The 15,214-nt window shown below is 40.3% G+C and overlaps 1 pseudogene; it reads left to right on the forward strand.

Annotated features, from left to right (window-relative positions):
• The first annotated feature begins 3,850 nt into the window (after nt 1-3,850).
• LOC103010189 (AP-3 complex subunit beta-2-like) lies at nt 3,851-5,549 on the forward strand (annotated as a pseudogene).
• Nucleotides 5,550-15,214: the final 9,665 nt, after the last annotated feature.

The raw sequence follows: 15,214 nt of genomic DNA on the forward strand, positions 1-15,214 counted from the left end.
CATTGGTTAGGCTGTGTGGACTAAATACTTGAGCATGGAAGTTACTTTATGTATGTATGTATTCAGCCTGGGATGAAGAGTTAGGTAAGACATCTAAATTTGAGTAGTTATTGATTAAACTTAAATACAAAATTCTTAGAAATAATCCTATCCAGGTCCTGGAATGAATAAATTGTCTCTATTCTAATCTGGTCTTTCTTCTTCTTTTCAATGTGTTCCGAAGTATTGTGCTGCCCCGGTGTGCCCTACAACTGGTTTCTTTCATGTTTCAGAATCCTTACTAGCATTACTTAGGCCTGATCTTACAATTGATCAAAATATTCAAGTTTGAAGTGTTTATCAATTGCTACCCATGTCTGCTCTACCAATACACTTCACCAACACCACCATAGATTTTTTCTCTCTATTCTAGTGATTTTCAACCCTGCTTACACATGAGAATCAAATGGAGAGCTTTTAAAACTAATATTGCCTGAGCCCCATCTCAGGCCATTAAATCAGAATCTATGAGAGTGGGGCTCCACTATGTCTTTTTAAAAGCTCCCTCAACAGTTATAATGTGCAGCCTAGGTTTAGACCTACTGCTTTAACCTGAATGTCATACTCAGCATTTTCTCTCTCTCTCTCTCTCTCTCTCTCTCTCCCAACCCCATGCTACAGTGATCACCCTGTTTATATTCTATTCTTCTGGTGTCAACTGTCACTTGCTAGGTAAATTCCAGCTAAGAAAAACTGTCCCACTGTGATGAAGAAACACATGGGTATCACGATGTCATGATATATATGGGTATGTGACATTACCTCTGTCAAGGTGTTTTGTTTTCTAACAATTTACTAATGTATTCCTATACCCCAGACATTCATCTATCCATAAATTTGTACATAATTCTGGGTCATTCAGAGATTCTGTACTTTAGACAAGAATGACCCCACCTCCTTACAGGTGACACATGGGGGAAAAAAAGCTCTCTTCCAAAAATGCTCCCAGGAAATTTCTATAGATATATTCTCCAAAGAGGCTTAAATGGGGACGCTATCATAATGGGAGAGAATTCTGCCTAATATACACCTTAAGGGGTAGAGAATCTTTCATTGTAATCCTCTCACCTTTTCTGTCAAAAAAAAAAAGTTTTTGTGATAGGACTATTTCTTGTTATAATCTTCTGTTATTATTAGGCTAGAGACAGGTAAAATATTTTTAAATGTATTAACATTACCGCCAACTTTAAAAACATACATTCAAGATATACTTGAAAATGTGGCAATTGTAAAACAAAACAAAAGCAACTTGAAAGAAATTTTGAAATAAATAACACTGACAGAAAACTGTGATAATAATAAAGGCCACTTTGACTAACCCCCAGTTCTAGTACCCTTCCCTGGGTGTAGCCAGAGTGTGTATGTTTTTCCAAAAAATTTTCCTACGCATTTACAAATATATACACACATATTGTTGCTGTATTTAGAACACATTTTTTAAAAACTCTTCCTCATTTGCTACTTGTGATTTCTATCAGGTCAGCGCCAAGATGCTGAGAAGCCCTGTGCCTCTGGACCGTTCTAGAGCTCAGTGTTGGAGCGTTAAAACACGCGAAAGCCCACAAACCAAGCATAAGTTGAGACGACACCCGAAGGGGATTCAGCAAAATTCATCACCACTTTACTTCTTTAGGTAATGCCTGAACGTGCTTAATGGGACATGGATTATTAGGGTGACGGGAGGGCAGGTATCCATGGTGAGGAGACAAGAAAATAACTTCAAAGAAAATTCTTTGGATCTAGAACTAGATCATCACATTGATGGTCCCATTACGTTGTTTTGCAAGATTACCTGGCCAAGACCACACCCCAACTTCTAGATATTACTCTGGAGAGGACGGATTACGTGCCTGAGCGATTACGAGGGGGCAGGAGAGGTGGAACAAGTGATATTCCTCAGGGCAGTTTCTCAGTCTGTAGTCAATGAACCACCTAGACATAAAGAACAGCTGATGCTTGTTTAAAATGCGTAGGCCGCTCACTCTCACTTCAGACTCCCAGCCTCCAGCACCGTCCTGGCGTCAGGACGGCACCGTAGGAAAACCCAGAACTCACTTACCCCCACAGACACGCTGAATCCGCACCTACATACAGAACAACTTCCGAAGGGAGGGGAACGACACCTAAAAACGGAGTATGAGTGACTCCTACACCTCCAGCCAATGAGGCAAGGCCCCCCCCCCCGTCGAAGAGGCCACCAGAGTCAGAGACACAATTGCGCCATAAACCCCACGTGCGGTGGCGCAACTCGCACCCTGAGGGAACTCGAAATTCATGCTCCTCCCGAAGGAGAGAAGGGTTTGGACCCCAACTTTTAAGACCTGCACCTGAGAGACAAGCTCCCAAAACCTCTAGTTTTCAAAACCAAGGGGGCTCCCATCCTCGAGACCCTAAGAAACAACACTTAAACGGCTCCGAGGCCACTCACCTGCCGCAGGGCTCAGTGCACAGGTGGCAGCTCCAGAAGTGCCCGGACTTCACGTGAATGAGGCTCATTTGTTCATCTTAAAGCCTAGCCTGAGGGGCAGGCATCTCTTTTTAACACAGTCTAGAGGCCTGAGGTCTGGCGGCAGCGTCTTCAAGCGCTCCCTCAGAAAAGCTCCAGCCCGACGGACGCCATCTTTTTGTTAATTCTAGGCTCCGCCCCTTCTCCCTCCTCCCACGTACCATCCGTTCCGTTCCGCCCTGTCAACCACGTACTGTCCGTCACGTATTGTCCATCATATATGCGCATCGAATTTTTTCCACTCTAAGATCTTCAGTAGTTAACATGTTGACTATCAGCCATATTAAACCTCAAAAAAATGCCCTCCTCTTATTGGACTGAGAGCTTTAACGCTTCATCCACGGTTCTGAAAACTATTAACATTCTTGTTAAGTCTAAAGAGACTGAAAAAAAGATTTAAATATTCATAAAAATCATTAGGAAATGTCTGTAGGTTCTGCTGGGGGAACCTAGTGTACTGGGTAGTTTAATTCTACGTGTGGGAATCGTGTAAATGTGGAATTAGCACAGGTCCTTCCCATTTTTCTGGTTCACTTGATCATCTAGGAGAGACCCACAGAACATTATTCACGAGGTTTCACAGACTTGTAGGAATGGATCCATTTGTTCTTGCCGCCTTGAGAAAGGCTGGGCTTTATGTCGGGCAGCCTCATATTTCCCTTCGTCAGCGCTGAGTGCGATTCCTGGGACCTGAGGCCCTCCTGGCTCCCTCGGCTTCCTCCGGCCCAGCCCTGCCCATTGCTCTCTGTGTCGACCACCAGCAAGTTTTTTCTTTTTCTTTTTCTTTTTCTTTTTCTTTTTCTTTTTCTTTTTCTTTTTCTTTTTCTTTTTCTTGGCTGCGCAACTTGTGAGATCTTATTTCCCAGCAAGGGACTGAACCCCAGCCCCTCGGCAGTGAAAGCACAGAGTCCTCATGACTGGACCGCCAGGGAATTCCCAAACTGACAGCAGCTTTTGATTCAAGAAGCTTCCTTTAAGGGAGGAGCTATTTTTCCTAAATGTAAATTGCTACACTGTAAGTTGTTAAATAAAATATTTTGTGCTCTCAAAAAAAAAAAAAAAAAGGCTTCTCCAGGACTCTGAGTGTATCACACCCCCTCCAACCTCCACACCCTAGTTCACCTACCCCCACACTGACTCCAGTCCTGTCCTCCTCCCACTGATATCCTCTACCTACTGGTGCCCTCCTCCCACTTATCCTTCCCTCCCTCCTATTTGGCCCACCTCCCTTCTCCCCCTACCTGCTGCCCCTTGCCCCAACTGAGGGGCCCAAGTACCTCTGACCCATTCTCTCCCTGCAGTGAGATGCAGTACATGGTGCTCCAGAACGTGGCCACCATGTCCACTAGGCCCAGATATGTTTGCGCCCTCCTAGAAGAGTTTCTACATCAGGCCCATCAACCCCACCCAGATAAGACCCTGAAGCTAGAAGCACTGACCAACCTGGCAATTGAGACTAACATCTGTAACTTTCCTACGGGAATGCCAGACCTACATTCACAGCACAGACAAGGATTTTGTGGCAGCCACGGTCCAAGCCACTAGACGCTGGGCAACTAACATAGGCCAAGTGGGTGACATCTGCCACAATGACCTGGTGCAGCTACTGTCCCACTGTGATGAGCTCGTGGTCACAGAGTCAGTGGTCATCATGAAGAAGCTGCTGCAGATAGACCCAGCACAACACAAGATCATCAAACACTGGGCAAAGCTCAGAGAACATCCAGGTGCCCATGGCCCGAGCCAGCATCCTGTGGCTCTTCAGTGAGTACTGTGAGCATGTCCCTAGGATTGCATCTGACGTCCTGAGAAAAACAGCCAAGTCCTTCACAGCAGAGGAGAACATCTTCACGCTGCAGGTCATCAACCTGGTTGGCCAAGCTTTACCTGACCAACTCTAAGTAGACCAAACTGCTGACCGTGTATGTACTGAGTCTGGCCATGTACAACAAGAACTGTGATATCAGAAACCAGGCGCACCTCACCCAGCAATTTATGGTCCCTTCGGAGCAGTGTGGGGCCCTCAGCTGCCATGCCAAGACACTCTTCATGGCACCCAAACCAGTCCCAGTCTTGGAATTATTCTTCAAAGACCAGGATCACTTACAGATGGGCTCACGGTCTCATCTGCTCAATGCCAAGGCCACAGGCTACCGGGAACTCACAGACTGGCCAGAGGAAGCCCCAGATCCATCTTTGTACAACTTGGAGGTACGTGAATGGACCACATGATCAAATCAGGAGAAGAAGAAGAAGGAGAAGGAGGAGAAGGAGAAGGAGAAGGAGAAGGAGAAACCTTTCTACTTAGCCTCTGAGGGGGACTCAGAGCTCACAGTCTACAGGCAGCAACCACCAGTTTGAGAGTGAATCATACAGTAAGAGCAGCAGCAATAGCAGCTCCAGGGAGTCTAGGAGTGAGTTCAAAAATGAAGACCAGGATGAGGATGAGGGGAAGGGGAAGAGCAGCGAGAGTGATCAGAGTGAGGAGGAAGGTGAGAAGAGGAAGAGGAAGAGGAAGAAAGTGCTCAGGCTCCTTCTCAGATGACAACAGTGATTCCATCAATAGTTCATCAAAGTCTGAGAGGCAGCAGAGTCTGAGGAAGAGCAGATGGAACCTGCCTCCTAGAGGAAAACCAAAAAACAAACAAAAAACCAGTGGCAAAAGTGCCCCTGCAGCCAAGGAGACCTCCCTGCTCAATCTAGAGGACTCCACCCCTCCCAATATCCAACCTGTCTCTCCTCCCAGGGTTGTGTCTAGCAGTCTGGCTGCTGACCTACAGGGCCTGACACAGACTCTGCCCCCGCCGTGCCCTCACTCCTGACGCCAGTATTGGGTGTTGGGAGGCAGGAGCTGCTGCACCTTTTAGCTGGTGAGGGGCTATCTGTGGGCTACATCTTCAGCAGCCAGCCTTTCTCCCGGGACTCCCACGTAGTGGCTGTGCGCATTTACTTCTTCAACAGCTCTGATACCCCTGTCAAGGGCCTGCATGTGCGCATCCCCTGAACTTCCTGCTGGCATTAACATCCTGAAATCGAGCCCTAAGCACTCAGAGAATCTGCCACTGCTGTCAAGGACATTAATTTCTGTGACTCAACCTAGGTGGCCAGGCTTCCAGCTGTGAACAAAACCCAAGAGTTCTATGTCTCCATCCAGCCACTGGGGAACTGATGGCTCTGTGTTCATGAGTGAGAATGAGTTCAGGAACAGGGAAAGTTGACAGGCATGAAGGAGATCACAGAGGAGCTCAAGCTGCCAGACACCTGTCACAGTAACGATGTTGTGGTGCAGAAAGTGACTGCCGTTGCCAACCTGGGTTGTGTCCCTTGTGGGGCCCATGGTGGGTACAGGTTTGCAGGAAGGACACTGACCAGTGGGAGACTGGTCCTGCTGACCCTGGAATGCCCCGTCCACTGGAGCTGCCCAGCTGACAGTCAACAGTGAGAAGATGGTGATGTGCTGGTGAAGGACATGGTGCAGGCCTGATGCAATGACTCCCAAGTGCTGTGACCTCTTTGGACCCCACCTGTCCCTCCCTCATGAAATCTGGGCTGTTAGCCCCCCTCTCTCTCTCTTTATATCTTTGTCTCTCTCTTTTTCTCTCTCTCTCTCATATCAGACTCCTCATGCCAGATAGCATCCAGAGGGTCCTCTGTCCCTCTCTTTGGTCATTACCAGGCACTCCTCTCTTTCCCCTCCCCATGGGTTCCTTAGTGAACTGTGCAGAAGGAAACAGCAGGTTCTTCCTTCAGTCCTCCTATTTTTCTGTAGCTATTATTGTAGCAAAATCTCAATAGAATGTCTTCTCCTTAATATATGTCATAAAGCACGTTATATATCTTACATATACGATGGATATTAACTAGACTTACTGTGGTGATCATTTTATAATATATACAAATATCAAATCATTACCATTGTACACCTGAAACTAATATAATGTCATATGTCAATTATACCTCAATAACAAACAAACAAACAAATAAATAAATAGTGTCTTTCTGGATTGTAGTCCAAGAACATTGAATCAGGATATCTAGATGTGAGCCTAGAAGCCTTCATTTAAAAAGTGTCTGACATAATTTTAAAGCATAGTCGAGTTTAAACCTGTAGACTTGACTGTAAGGTATGCCCTAGACACCTCTTGTTTTAGCAGTGTCCTCTTTTCTGCCCTGGGCTCTTCCACATGGGACCAGCCCTTCAGAAAGAACCTTGGTAAACTGCAATTGAGGTACCAGAGGAAACTACCAAAGAGCAAGAGAACTGAGATCTCTGGAGCCTGTGCATTCTACAGTAGCTAGTTTACAACAGTTAACCAAATGAGTACCTACTAAGACACAGTCCAAGGGAGGCAATTCTGGAAACTCAAAGAAAAGTGGAATTTCTGAGCTTAAAGAGTTTACAATCTGATAGGAGACAAATCTGCACATTAAAAGTATGTGAGAATAGAAAATCTAATCATCCTAATTACTTGGGTAATTGTTTTAACTTTTACATCTATTTTGACTACAGACAGAAAGTCTGAATAGAGTCTTCTAACCCCTAGTCTAGGATTTTCCGTTAACTATCCTAATGCATTACTATAATATAGTCTAGACTTTCTAGTCTCTTGCTTAGAAATTTCTTTTGATTTATTCTATGTATAAACCATAGTATATTCTGGAATTTGAAGGTATGTATAGGTTCAAATATCCTGGATTATTTTCTCAAATTATCAAAAGATTTCAGAAATTCCATCACTTTTGCACTCAAAAATAATACAAGACAGCTATTATTTTGTTTTCATTCATTCATTCATTGATTCTAAGTCATAAATTGAGAGTCATGTATATCTTAGGATACTAAAGATGATTAAAACTTGGTGACTGTTCTCATGGACCACAGCCTCAGAGAAGGCAGATGTATAAATGCCCATGAACCTTAATTTTTTGGGGAAAAAAATCTATCTATCTATCTATCTATCTATATAAAATCACCTTGGAGAATGTATCTTATCCCCTGTGCTTGGCAGATAATGATAATTTTAGAATGCACGAGAAGATGAAATTACTATACAAAAAGTAGTTCTCTCTAAGTTGGGTGGAGAGTGAGCGCACATTTTAAGCCAGCAGGGATATGGGCAGGTGACAGATAAGGCAAGGAATCTTATTTTAGCAATGGAGAGGTAAAGAACCTATAATGATCTATTCAGTGAAAGGAATGTGCTCCTTAAATAATCACTATGTGACATGCTTTTTCCATTTGATAACTAGATTAACTGTGACACAATAGGATTTAGGGCATGGGTGAGGGAAGGAAGAAGAGCTCTCAACACAGAATGGAAATAGGGCGAGAGCACAGGGTTGCCTGGCCCCAAAAACTACAGATATGTCATTGTGAATGGAAGCACCCATCAAAGAATTTTCAGCGTGGAATCCTGGGATGCCTTCATTTGTTACCCAGACTTCTCCTAGCTATGGCAGGAGCCTCAGATGCTAATTGCCACCATGAGTTCCTAGATTTACACACTGAACACTATGACATAATCCTGGAGGAATACAAGGAGATTGGGGAAGACAGATCTCTTCAGTCCTGCTGTGAGAGTAGAGATAAGCAAACCCAAAGCGAACCTGACAACTTTCCCTTTAATTGATTTAAATTAGGAATTGCTCCAACTTCCAAACTGTTTTCTAATTAAGTTCGATATGAATGATGGCCCATATTGCAGATGGTTGAAAGGTGAGTTTTCTAAAATAATAACGAAGCCAGAATGTGATCTAGTTTTCTGGAGGAGTAATCCATGCTATTCAGATGACATCTTTCAACATTCTGGGGAGGTGGTGGTGATTAGCTTATTTTAGGTTTTTAATAAGATGATAAATCCCCCTCAAAAATCCTTCCAAACTCTAAGTCTCATCTTAAAAATAATTTTAATGAGATTTATTTTTATTCATTTTAAAAATTGATATGTACTCATGAGAAAATATTTAGGATATAGAAAGTAGAAAAATAGGAAAAACGAGTACCCAGAATGACAGATATAGTCACTGATAAAAATTAACATTTTCAGTATACTTTTCTCATAGTTTATAGTTTAAACTGTAAATAATTTTGATATCATATTAAATAGTGTACATATAAAATATATATCTTTTCATGTAATATAAAACAAAAGTTTCCATGATATTACAATATTTTACAAAGATGAATTTAATCCTCACATAGTATTTCTTCATATAAAGCATGCCATAATTTATTTGTCGACTCCTCTTTTTTCAGTTTAAAGTGTCATTTCCAAGTATTCAATATTTTGAATTAGGCTATACAATATATCAATGTGGATATTTTAACTTTTTATTGTTTTTGGTGTTTTTAGTTTGTTGGCCTCTCAGGGTTTATTTACAGAAGTAGGATTATGTATTAAGGGTTGGTTATAAAAATATTTAAGAGTTTGATATATGTGGGGACATTTTCTGATAAGATCACCCCAATTTTTGCCTCACCATCAGGGTAAAACTGCCCATTTACTGCAAACATTCTCATATTAAATGTTCTGTTATTTTTACATGTGCTCATTTGTCTCTAACACTGAAGCTGGATTTGTATTTACTTGATTGCTAAGAGGTAGAATATTTCCATATGTACTTTTTAATCAGTATTTCTTCTTCTCTTATAAATTGTCTATCCAAATTTGTTTTACATGAAAACAATGTTGTTAATTCCTTATTTGTAAAGGATACAATTGGGTTATGGATAGATTTGCAATAAAAATGTACATGAAAACTCAGTCTTCTGTAGTTAGGCCACTCAGAAAAGTTCAGTAAAATCATCTCAAACAGCAGGAATGCCCTCCAACACACACACACAGACCCACACTGTCGGGGAGGGGAAAATTTTCCCCTCTCTTCCTCTTGAGTTCTTCTGGCTGGACTAATCATAAAATTGACCAAGACAGATTAACAGGGGAAAAAGAAACTAGTTTTAACTTGTGCACATAGAGGTCTCATAGAAATAGGACCTAATGAATGGCCAAAGCAGGCAGCCTTTATACTTTTAAGATAAAGAAACAAATTTGTGAGGAATTGACAGGACAAATAAACAGGCTTTGAGTGATTAATTAGTGAAGAATCTAAACAGAGTTTGGGTTTGGAGTAGCAAATTAAAGAAATAACAAGGTTTGTTTATGGCGGCTTCTCAGCCCCGAATGAATTTTCTTTCTTTTTTTTAACTTTTTACTTTATATTGGAGTATAGTTGATTAACAATGTTGTGTTAGTTTCAGGTGTACCACAAAGTGATTCAGTTATACATATACATGTATCTATTCTTTTTCAAATTTTTCCCAATTAGATTGTTATAGAATATTGAGCAGAGTTCCCTGTGGTAGGTCCTTGTTGGTTATACATTTTATTTTTTATTATTTATTTATTTTTTACTGGAATATAGTTGCTTTATAATGTTGTATTAGTTTCTGCTGTACAATGAAGTGAATCAGCTATATGTATACATATATTCCCTCCCTCTTGAACCTCCCTCCCACCCCCGCCCCCCATCCCACCTCTCTAGGTCATCACAGAGCACCGAGCTGAGCTCCCTGTGCTATACAGCAGGTTCCCACTAGCTATGTATTTTACACATGGTAGTATATATATGTCAATCCTGACCTCCCAATTCATCGCACCCTCTCCTTCCCCCCCCAGGTCCACATGTCCATTTTCTACATCTGTGTCTCTATTCCTGCCCTGCAAATAGGTTCATCTGCACCATTTTTCTAGATTCCACATATATGCGTTAATATATGATATTTGTTTTTCTCTTTCTGACATATTTCACTCTGTATGACAGACCCTAGGTCTATCCACATCTCTACAAAGACCCAATTTCGTTTCTTTTTATGGCTGAGTAATATTCCATTGTATACACGTACCACATCTTCTTTATCCATTCCCCTGTTGATGGACATTTAGATTGTTTCCATGTCCTGGCTACTGTAAATAGTGCTGTAATGAACATTGGGGTACATGTGTCTTTTTGAATTATGGTTTTCTCAGAGTATACACCCAGTAGTGGGATTGCTGGATCATATGGTAGTTCTAGCTTTAGTTTTTTAATGAATGTCCATACTGTTCTCCATAGTGGTTCTATCAATTTACATTCCCACCAAGAGTACAAGAGCGTTCCCTTTTCTCCACACCCTCTCCAGCATTTATTGTTTGTAGATTTTTTGATGATGGCCAGTCTGCAATGAGGTGATACCTCATTGTAGTTTTGATTTGTATTTCTCTAATAATTAGTGATGTTGAACATCTTTTCATGTGCCTCTTGGTTAAATATACCAGTGTGTACATATCAATCCCAAACTCCCTAAATATCCCTCCTCCCCACCCCCTCCCCACTGGTAACCATAAGTCCATTCTCTAAGTCTGTGAGTCTGTTTCTGTTTTGTAAATAAGTTCACCTGCATCATTTTTTTTAGATTCCACATATAACTGATATCATACAATATTTCTATTTCTCTGTCTGACTTACTTCTCTCAGTATCACAATCTCTAGGTCCATCCATGTTGCTGCAAATGGCATTATTTCATTTTTTTTAATGGCTGAGTAATATTCCATTGTATATATGGAGAACATTATGGAGGTTCCTTAAGAAGCTAAAAATAGAGCTGCCATACGATCCTGCAATCCCACTTCTGGGCATATACCAGGAGAAAAACATGGTCTGAAAGGATAACTGTACCCCAATATTCATTGCAGTGCTGTTTACAATAGCCAAGATGTGGAAACAACCTATATGTCCATCGACAGAAGAATTGATAAAGAAGATGTGGTACGTATATACAATGGAATATTACTCAACTGACTGAATTTTCTATCTCTGGTGATAAGGGTGTCCTTCCAGGAGGGCACCTTTCACATGAGAGGTTTATTTCCTGCTTTCAGGGAGACAGAGAGGAGGGTCAAAGTGTCATTCTTGCCTTGGTTGTTTCTTAAGTAACTTTACTTCAAAATAATCAACATGCCATTAAGGCATATTTTGGGGTGGCCTGAACTGGGCCCCAACAACACTTACCCTCCTACCCCTATCCCCTGTACTTCTTTCCCCCTTAAGTAACCTACACAGCATGTTCCATATAGCATTCAGGAAGAGTGGACCCCGACAGCCTTCCAGGGGTGTGCAGCTTGATTTTGAGGTATGTAACAAAGAGGAATTATCTCCTGGGCTCCTCCTTCTCATTCTTCTCCCTGCATCACTAAACACACACAAGTGGAAGGGAGCAATCTGACGGCACCATTCAGAGGTGCTGATTTCCTTTGGAAAAGGGCTGAGATTAGAGAAGTTGGTTGGATTCTCCAGGAGGAGAAGAAAGGTTTAGGAAGCTATAAAAACCGCTCACATATAAAACCTCTGGTTAGGGAAATATTTATGCTTCACAGTGAGTTCATCCAAGAAAAATAAATATATAACTAAACAAATTAAATATATTTATTTTCTTCATAAGGGAGAATACTGAAAATTCAATGAAATCAGTTTTGCACACGCTTCATATCTCTCTGCACTAACTCTTTATTATGATAATTTTCTACGGTGGTTTCAAAGGTTTTAGCTTTATTGTTTCTGCAACTAAGATGACTGGCCACTAATAAAAATATCTAAAATAACAGATATTCCTTTATGAGCCAATGCACATGTTCATATCTAGCTAATATAGAAGGGAATTTACTCTTGGGCAGTGCTATATAAAGTGCATTTCTCTAGCAAAAAAAAAATACATCGTTTTCTTAGCCAATTGCTGTATAAAATTTGAGATGTACTTCTGAGGTGAGGGGGGGAATTAAAATAATTCAATAAGAAAATTATACCTGAAAGTTCTATTTTTCGGTTCATACTAAAATGAAAATATAAGACTCAAAATAAATTTGAACTATAATATAACATGAATCATTAGTAATAATAATATTTTCCCTGCTAGAAAATAAATAAATGGAATTAATTTCTCATTCCATTTTTCTTTCAAGCTTCTCTCCTAAAGGTATTGCTTCCACAAGGGATATTTATTTTCATTTACTTTTAACCTTCTGACCTTAGTTTCCTTGACTGAAAAATAATGTTAATATTTCCTACGCCACTGCACCTTTGTGAGGATTATGAGAGAATTATATGTAAATTAAATACCAAATGCCTAGCATTTCATAGGTACTCTTTAAAATATTTTTCTATCAGGTTGCCTTTTTATTAAGTATTATAAATTATATATGGCATAATTCATAATTTTTCAGTCTTATTTATAGTTGGGCCAATGAGTACCATCTACCATTTTAGTACTTAAGAGAAAATGGCAAAACCTAAGAAAGACAGTCTCCACTTTGAAAGCTTAAAGAAATGGATTGATTCATTTTCCTCAACAATATCCCTCTTTTTAGAGAGGATCAATACAGTGAGATGCAGAAAAGAATCTCTCTTCTGATCATTGATAAAAGGAAACGTTAGCTGTACTTTAAACATACCTCGCTAGCAGAGAAAATAGTGAATGACATTGTAGGATCCATAGTAAAGGAACAAAATGGAATGTTGATGCAGAAGGACCTCTTAAGGGTGACTCACATATCATGCCTTTGTTAGGTGTCTATGTGACTGTGAAACTTTCAGGATTTGTTTAGCTAATGACTCTAACTTGTTAAAATTTTAACCATGGCTCTTTCGCTGCATTTCAAAGGAGTCATAATGTTCCTTCTATTATTTGTTTCTTGTGCTTGAAAAGATGATCTCACATGAATATTTCTTATCATTTAACAACATAAGGACATTTAGTCAACTCTCTGATCCACCAGCCTCTACTAGTTGAGCTATAGGTTCTTGTTCTAGCAGACTACATCTGTCCTCTTTTCTTTTACTTGGATTTCTAGACTTCTTCCAGGATAAGTAAAGCACACAGGTACTGAGGATGTGAACTTGAGGTGAAGAGGAGGAAATGCCATTGGTCATTTTGAGGGAAATAGTAAAATTATTGAAATTGTTGAACATTTATAGACACTGTGCTAAGAAATTTAGTGCATTACCTTATTCAATGTCCACTACAGTGTTCCAAGATAATAATTATTTTTATATCCATTATGCAGATGAGGAAACTGAGCATAAACAAGGTTAGTAACTTATTCAATGTATACAACCAGTATGTTTTCAATAAACCCTGGCTATTCTTGAAAGTAACGGCATGAGACAGCTTTGTAAAGTTCCATGAAACAACCTGTTATGTTCTTGGGCACCAAAACTCAGGAAATTCATTAACTTGCCTAAGTTCATGTAGTGACATAAATACATTTGACCACAAATCTATAAATTTGATCTAAAATCTATTCCACAGTTCTTGACTCTATAATGTGTTTCTTATGGTATTTGTCTGTTAATGGGAATTATAAATGATACAAACAAATAATAAAACTTGGTCCTTCCCCCATATGATCAGAGCCTATCAGGAGAAATAAATTTGATATTAGAAAACGTTTAAAGTATAATATATATAATGATAATGCTCACCTGATAAGAACAACAGAGAACTATGAGATGAGGTGAGAGAGGAGAGATTTGAAAAACCTGGATGAGAGATAAATAGTCTGCCAGCCACTTTCTGAAGTGGGATTAGGTAAGAAGATCTGTATTAGCAATTATGAAATCAAAGTCAGAGAATTGATCATACAACCATTCAAGAAGAAAGATGCTATTAATTTGGCCCACGGTAATACAACACAACTATAATAGTTTGGTCTCCATCTACAAAGATATTTGAATAATATTGATAGTGACTTCTTTTTTTTGGTCGCACTGTGCACCTTGTGGGATCTCAGTTCCCTGACCAGGGATTGAACCCGGGCCATGGCAGTGAAAGCTCGGAATCCTAACCACTAGGCCACCAGGGAACTCTCAATAGTGACTTCTGAAATTTACTTTAGGTTTAATATCTTTAAAAAATGGTTTGCCTGGGCTTCCCTGGTGGAGCAGGGGTTAAGAATTCGCCTGCCAATACAGGGGACATGGGTTCAAGCCCTGGTCCGGGAAGACCCCACATGACGCGGAGCAAGTAAGCCTGTGCGCCACAACTACTGAGCCTGCGCTCTAGAGCCCAGGAGCCACAACTGCTGAAGCCTGTGCACCTAGAGCCCGTGCTCTGCAACAAGAGAAGCCACCGCAAGGAGAAGCCTGTGCACCTCAACGAAGAGTAGCTCCTGCACGCCTCAACTAGAGAAAGCCCACACGTGGCAACGAAGACCCAACACAGCCAAAGATAAATAAATGAAATAAATAAATTTATTTTAAAAAATGGTTTGCCTGAGAAATTTTGGAGTAAAAACAAAAATAATTGGAATGGTTCTTAATGTGTTTGATATTTTGAACTACTTGCAAGAACCTTTACAATAATTTGTATATTACATTCCCTTCAATATAGAAACTACATTTGGAAAAAAAACGTTAATTATATAATAAGTCTAAGAACGAAGTTTCAATGATCCCCAAGTTGTTAATAGGATTTTTACTCTCCTGATGGTACTAACTTGGTATTTTTGAAAGGATAGAATTTGGGGAGTTATTCAGACCCATTTAATCCCTGCCTCTTCTATTTCCTTGCTTTGTCTGTAAATCTTCTGTAACTATTTTTTCATTTACAAAAGAGAAGGTTTTACATTCTGGGGATT

This window comes from Balaenoptera acutorostrata, chromosome 19 (assembly GCF_949987535.1).
Source record: "Balaenoptera acutorostrata chromosome 19, mBalAcu1.1, whole genome shotgun sequence".
NCBI lineage: Eukaryota > Metazoa > Chordata > Mammalia > Artiodactyla > Balaenopteridae > Balaenoptera > Balaenoptera acutorostrata.